General features: G+C 41.6%; 1 long non-coding RNA gene and 1 other non-coding gene across 2 annotated transcripts; both read left to right on the top strand.

Moving 5' to 3' along the window:
• The first annotated feature begins 1,245 nt into the window (after window positions 1–1,245).
• On the top strand, window positions 1,246–1,318 carry trnak-cuu. Its single transcript has one exon. It is a non-coding gene; the product is annotated as a tRNA-Lys (tRNA).
• A 397-nt stretch (window positions 1,319–1,715) lies between these two features.
• Window positions 1,716–7,670, top strand: LOC110516314. Its single transcript, XR_005036246.1, has 4 exons — window positions 1,716–1,859; window positions 2,061–2,171; window positions 6,811–6,888; window positions 7,054–7,670. It is a non-coding gene; the product is annotated as an uncharacterized LOC110516314 (long non-coding RNA).
• Window positions 7,671–7,699: the final 29 nt, after the last annotated feature.

Here is a 7,699-nt window from a genome sequence, read left to right as displayed (position 1 = left end):
CACTAGAGAAGGGATGGGGTAGGGGTGAGAGAAGCCTACACCCTACACTAGAGAAGGCATGGGGTGAGAGAAGCCTACACCCTACACTAGAGAAGGGAAGGGGTGAGAGAAGCCTACACCCTACACTAGAGAAGGGATGGGGTAGGGGTGAGAGAAGCCTACACCCTACACTAGAGAAGGGAAGGGGTAGGGGTGAGAGAAGCCTACACCCTACACTAGAGAAGGGATGGGGTAGAGGTGAGAGAAGCCTACACCCTACACTAGAGAAGGGATGGGGTAGGGGTGAGAGAAGCCTACACCCTACACTAGAGAAGGGATGGGGTAGGGGTGAGAGAAACCTACACCCTACACTAGAGAAGGGATGGGGTGAGAGAAGCCTACACCCTACACTAGAGAAGGGAAGGGGTGAGAGAAGCCTACACCCTACACTAGAGAAGGGATGGGGTAGGGGTGAGAGAAGCCTACACCCTACACTAGAGAAGGGATGGGGTAGGGGTGAGAGAAGCCTACACCCTACACTAGAGAAGGGATGGGGTGAGAGAAGCCTACACCCTACACTAGAGAAGGGAAGGGGTGAGAGAAGCCTACACCCTACACTAGAGAAGGGATGGTGTAGGGGTGAGAGAAGCCTACACCCTACACTAGAGAAGGGATGGGGTAGGGGTGAGTGTCATGGCGTCAGCCCCCCAAACATAACACTGTCCTATAATATAACCGGATGAACTCCTTTATGAATGTGCTTTGTAATGGTTGTTTTGATCAAGTGTCTGGCAATCCTGTGGTAAGTGATTCATTGATGCTGAAAAGCAATTAGCATTGGAATAAATACTGGAATAAATAAATACTGGGTGGATCTTTTGCCTTATTGCATCATATGAATGTTGAGAGGGCAACATTACCAGTGATGATTACCCTTTTCATGACCATTACCCTTTCTATGACCATGACCTGAGTACATATTACACCAGCAGTTTATCTAGAATCAGTGTCTGTATTCACAAAACCTTTTAGAGTAACAGTGCTGATCTATGATCAGTTGTACGTTTAGATTTACATTGAATAAGATGACATGGACAGGAAGGAACCTGTTTCGTGATCAGCACTCCTACTCAGAAGCTGTGTGAATGCAGTGGTGAACACGCTGTGTAATTACATCAGTCTTGGAGCGAGCCCTTGAGAGGGCAGGAAGGGGGCAGGGTTCGCGCTTCATGGTTTGTAAAGGGGGAGTTTCCTGATGTTACGCAAGCCCGGCTAGCTCAGTCGGTAGAGCATGAGACTCTTAATCTCAGGGTCGTGGGTTCGAGCCCCACGTTGGGCGCGTATCTTTTGAAAGATCGCTTTAAAAACCTTCTCAATATATAATATACGAAGTTTGAGCAAAACATTTGATATTCTCTGTACACTTGAAGTCTGGTGCTGTGGGTTTAATATATAGAAAAAGTGCCTGTTCCTCCTGCACATAAAATGTAATGAATGTAAATTAATTTAAATAAATGCCCAAAACATTCTTGTGAACTCAATGCACTCACAAGGCGTTAAAGCAGAAAAGGGCTTTTAATGTGTTTTACAATAATTAAAAGTATTCGACTTGGAGTTTATTTCCCCCCCCAAAATCACAACGTACTCTGAGAAAATAAATTATGAGATATGTCAAAAAAATGTTTTCTGAGAGGGTGGGGTTTGTTATGCTTGTTCCGTGGCAACTACCAATGAGAGGAGCGTATTTGAAACACCACTTTCGAAATGTCCTATTTGACACGACCTCAGCTGATCGTTACTAAACTAACTGGATCTCAAGCCTCGTCTACTTTTTCCTACTTGTTACACGATTGTGGCTAATAAGATTTTTTTTTAAGAAGGTGGGTTCTTAACTGCTACAATGAAAATCTACTTGGTATAATCAATTACATAATTTCAACGATTAACAGTTCGTATTAGTAACAATGTTACATGCAGCAACGCTACAGCGTACGTTATTGTATGCAAGTTACAACAATGTTTACCTAATTAGTTATGGATACAATGTATAAAAACACTAAACTGTCGCTAATGTCATGAAGGCTTTCTGCAGAGAAAATGAGCTCTGGAAAAGCACTACAGTCAGTGTCTCCTCACAACAATCAACCGCCGCCGACACCAAGCCTGGCGAAAAGAAAGAAGATTCAAGAGAAGTAAGTTATGAAAGTAGGAATGATTGTTAGATTAATGCATGTTAAACCTACAGTTGTTTTTATACAGTATTACAATAGTGGCTTGTCGCCTTCCTTCCCGCCTGAGAGCCCCTCAGTGGAGGTGTCATAATACCCATAAAACCTAGCGGTCAAGCAGGGAAATGGTTCCAATCGTTTTTCCCATAAGGGATTTGTCTTGGACATTACCTCTAGCTTGAAACCTTTGCAAACAGGTACATTTCAAGAAATGTAGCCATTTTTATAAATTACTACATTTAGTCAACATTAGATGGTTAATCCAGAGATTCTTACCTTTGCCTCGATTCGGCAGTCTCGTCCAGAACATGGCATTTGTAGTTCTTTATGATAGCCACATTAGCAGCTAACTAGCATTTAATTTGTTGGAAGCAAATGTATTGAGGAAAGTCACCTTGTCCCGAGACGTCAAGCCAGGGTAAAGCCTACATGAAACACAGCCCTTATTGTAAGTGTTTCTAAAATCCCCTACGAGGAGAAATTAATGGTGGAAAACCATTTGGAACCATTTCCCTGTTTGACCGCTAGGTAATTATGACTCATACTGACATGAGCATCTCCTCCATTATATACAGATTTGCCTCTCCTCAACTCAATTTAGAGAGGAAGAGAGGCCCCACTCAGTAGAAAATCAGCAGGTGGTGTTTTTTTCCCCACCCACCAAGTAAGGAGTTTGTATGGAGTGTTGAATTTGTTCAACCCAAAAAATAAATCCAACAATCCAAAGAAAGGATAGGCGGGAGCTAGACAGTCCGCCGTGCCGCTTTGTGGACAACAACTCCCATTTAGAGCGGTGAGACGTGCATCTTGCAAGTATATTCATTATCTTTGATTCAATTCACCCACTGAGGTATAATAAGCTCTCACCTTTGCAAATAGTTCCGGTTACCATGTGAGAGATTACCTATAACCCACGGGAGAGTGCCCCTAGTCAGGGTCATGGCTAGAAGGGACTCCGCTTTACTCAAATTAATATAAAAGTATATAAAGGAGGAATATTGGTGTGCTGCCTGTAAAATAGTTGTATGTTATATATTTAATTTTTTAAGGGGGTAGATCAGCTTTAGTATTGCAGATTGTAGCTTCCATCAATGTAATTGTCTGCATCATTTCCAATCCCCCATATATTTTTTGTAAATATAAATACACATGCATATATATATATATATATATATATATACATACACACACACACACACACACACACACACACACACACACACCAGTCTAAAGTTTGGACACCTACTCATTCCAGGGTTCTTCTTTATTTTTCTATTTTCTACATTGTAGAAAAACTATGAAATAACACGCATGGTATCATGTAGTAACCAAGAAAAGAGTTAAAACAAGTCAAAATATATTTGAGATTCTTCAAAGTAGCCACCCTTTGCCTTACTCTTTCCAGTTTCCACTTGCCTCTTCCATTTTTTTGCGGTAATGCTGCAATTAGTTGGTTGTAATTGTGGGTAGAGCAGACATTTTCCACGCGTTAGCTGCATGTGTGACAACTCCACCCGTCCTATTTATTATATCATTTACAAAGATTATATATTTTTATTTTTATCAACAATTTTTTAATTTTTTTTTTTATCAATTACTATATTTGAGTTTAACCACTCTTGTATTATTTGTTCTGTCTTTTCTGGTGGATTAAACTGAAATTGCAACTAATTTTCTATGGCTTGTTTTAAAAATAACCATATTGTGGAGATGATTTAGTTTTCAAATACCTGGAAGTGAGGTTGTAATGGGGAAAAAGGCCATTCTTGAACATTGGGTGAGACATTCTTAGTAATTTGCTAGAGAACCCGTTTGGATTTGAGTATGACTGAGCGGTGTAAATGCTTTAATATTTAATCATTTCTGCCCTCCAACGAGATGGACACCGCCACAAAGTGAAGCTGGCACTAAGACCGCTCTCAACCAACTCTGAGGCCATAAGCAAAGAAGAAAAGGCTCAGCCAGAAGTGGCGCCCCTAGTGGTCGGGGACTTTAATGCAGGCTAACTTAAATCAGTTGTACCAAATTTTTACCAGCATGTCACATGTGCAACCAGGGGGGAAAAAAATCCTAGACCACCTTTACTCCAAACACAGAGATGCATACAAAGCTCTCCACCAACCTCAATTTGTCAAGTCTGACCATAATTATATCCTCCTAGCTTTAGCTTGTAAGCAGGAATCAGAAGTACCAGTGACTCGCTCAACACAGAAGTGGTCAGATGACGTGGATGCTACGCTACAGGACTGTTTTGCTAGCACAGACTGGAATATGTTCCGGGATTCATCCAATGGCATTAAGGATTACACCACCTCAGTCATCGGCTTCATCAATAAGTGCATCGATAACGACGTCCCCACAGTGACTGTACGTACATATCCCAACCAGAAGCCATGGATTACAGGCAACATCCGCATCGAGCTAATGGCTAGAGCTGCCGCTTTCAAGGAGCAGGAGACAAATCCGGACATTTATAAGAAATCCCGCTATGCCCTCAGACGAACCATCAAACAAGCAAAGCGTCAATACAGGATCCTACTACACCAGCTCTGATGCCCGTGGAATGTGGCGGGGCTTAAACTATTACGGACTACAAAGGGAACCCCAGACGCCAGCTGCCCAGTGACGCGAGCCTACCAGACGAGCTAAATGCCTTTTATGCTCACTTCGAGGCAAGAAACACTGAAGCATGCACAAGAGCATCAGCTGTTCTGGATGACTGTGTGATAACGCTCTTGGTAGCTGATGTGAGCAAAACCTTTAAACAGGTCAACATTCACAAAGCCGTGGTGCCAGACGGATTACCAGGACTTGTACTCAAAGCATGTGCGGACCAACTGTTAAGTGTCTTCACTGACATTTTCCACCTTTCCCTGACTGAGTCTGTAATGCCTTCATGTTTCAAGCAAACCACAATAGTCCCTGTGCCCAAGGAAGCGAAGGTAACCTGCCTAAATGATTACCGGCGCGTGGCACTCACGTCAGTAGCCATGAAGTGCTTTGAAAGGCTGGTCATGGCTTACATCAACAGCATCCTCCCAGACACCCTAGACCCACTCCAATTCGCATACCGCCCCAACAGATCCACAGATGATGTAATCTCAATCGCACTCCACACCGCCCTTTCTCACCTGGACAAAAGGAACACCTATGCGAGAATGCTGTTCATCGACTACAGCTCAGCGTTCAACACATTAGTGCCCACAAATCTCATCACTAAGCAAATGACTCTGGGACTAAACCCCTCCCTCTGCAACTGGATCCTGGACTTCCTGACAGGCTGCCCCCAGGTGGTAAGAGTAGGCAACAACATATCTGCCACGCTGATCCTTAACACTGGAGCCCCTCAGGGGTGTGTACTTAGTCCCCTCCTGTATTCCCTGTTCACCCACGACTGCTTGGCCTAACACGACTCCAACACCATCAAAAGTTTGCAAGGAATAAGAGATCAAGGAATAACAAATATATTTAACTAAACTATATAGAAGTAACAATGGTGTGTGTGGTTGTGTACATAGATGTGTTTTAAAAGGTGCCAAAACAAAACAGCCAAACCCAATAGTTTCTCTATGTAGAGAGTCTCCTCAATGAATGGGGGAAAGGTGTGTTTATCTCCGGGATGCACTAGAGCCCAGGTGTGTCCCTTTTCGCTGACAACCCTCCCGACTCCGCTCACCGACATCCTATGACGGAAAACCTGAGCAGAGAGAATTCGGCAGATCGAGTGATCTGGATTTCTAAACCATTAATATTAATGTTGGATCTGATTTTTTTCAACTAACATTTTAAATGGCAATAATAAATAGAAATGCCGATAGTGGACAACCTTGTTTTACTCCTCTTGACAGTGTTTAAAACTTTCTGAGAAGTAACCATTATTTATTATTTTACACCTAGGGTTACTATACATAACTTTAACCCAGTTTATAAACGATTCTGAAAAATGGAAATATTCCAGGCACTTTGTTTGATAAACTCCAGTCGTACTTTATTAAAGGCCTTTTCAAAGTCGGCTATGAAAACCAGGCCTGGTTTCCCAGATTATTCATAATGTTCTATTGTTTCCAGTACTTGTCTTGTCCATGTAAAAAAATAATAATAATAATCCTGTCAGATATTATTCATCCTAATCAGGCAACACCTTTTTTAATTAATTCTATGCGCTAAAGCATTTTGCTTGAATTTTTGCATCACAACACTGAAGTGTAAGAGGCCTCCAATTATTTTTTTTAATAGACTGGATCCTTTAGATTTACCACATGGCTCCTGTTTCAGTAATAATGAAATCAGACCTTGTTGAGTATCTGATAATCTACCGTGTGTGTATATATATATGAGTGGTTAAAACGTGCTAATAATGGTCCTCTGGATATCAAAAGGTTTGGTATACCTCCACTGGTATGCCATCCAACCCGTGAGTTTTCCCGGATTTAAAGGCTTTAATTGCATGAAGAAGTACCTCCTCTGTAATTTGGCATTCACTAGTTGGCTGATTGCTTGATATATTCTCTTGCTCCACTTTCACGATCTCTCCTATCTATCTATCTATCTATCTATCTATCTATCTATCTATCTATCTATACTGCCTTGTGTGGCGACGTAGGTCTGCAATAAGGAGTCCAACAGACAGTGTGATGTCCCCATGTACAAGACAGCTCATGAAGAAAGCTATCAAGGACATGTAAGTATAATTAAAATGTCTCTTGTCAGACAAATGTTATTTGTTTTGTTTTTTGTCATTTGACGTATGTGGATTTGACTAAATGAAGTTGACCCCCGTTCTGTATCTGGAGTAGGCTGTGTCGTCTAAATGCCATTTTTAAAATGTGTTTATTCTTGATTCCAGACCGTCATCTCCCAGACCCAGACGGGAAGCGAAAGAGAACACTGCAAATAAATGAATGACCTTTTTATGTACAGTGTGATGTCTTTACGGTATTCCTCTCTCTGCTAAGATGGTCAGATCAATCAATCATTGACACTTTCCTGACATTATATACCGTCTTTTTAAGATGTTCTTACTAACCAAGCTGCTCACACTTTATTGATCCATTATGCAATATGGGGGGGAGGGGGTTATATTCTTCATCAATATGGTGTATATGGGGGGAGGGGGTTATATTCTTCATCAATATGGTGTATATGGTGGAGGGGGTTATATTCTTCATCTATATGGGGGGAGGGGGGGGGGGTGTATATTCTTAATCTAAATTGCACTGTTCGGGTTTATTGTTATTCTTGTGAATGTATAATGCTATTTGCACTTTAGAGGACATATGCTGTTCATTGTACACTGCTTTAAGTGGTGGGGGTGTTATCTCAAACAAGTGTTCTGTATGTGTGCCCTTTGCACAGGTAGCCTTCCATGGTTTAAGAAAATAAAACAAAAAGTAGACTACTTTATATTCTGTTTGTACATTGGCTTTATGTTGCTTTCAATAAACATATTTGATATGGAAGAGATCACCTGTGTCACTGAGTCATCAGGCATG

The sequence above is a fragment of the Oncorhynchus mykiss genome, chromosome 15 (assembly GCF_013265735.2).
Source record: "Oncorhynchus mykiss isolate Arlee chromosome 15, USDA_OmykA_1.1, whole genome shotgun sequence".
In the NCBI taxonomy this organism is placed as follows: Eukaryota; Metazoa; Chordata; class Actinopteri; order Salmoniformes; family Salmonidae; genus Oncorhynchus; species Oncorhynchus mykiss.
The sequence above is the reverse complement of the archived record's forward strand: the minus strand, read 5'-3'. Positions and strand labels throughout refer to the sequence as shown.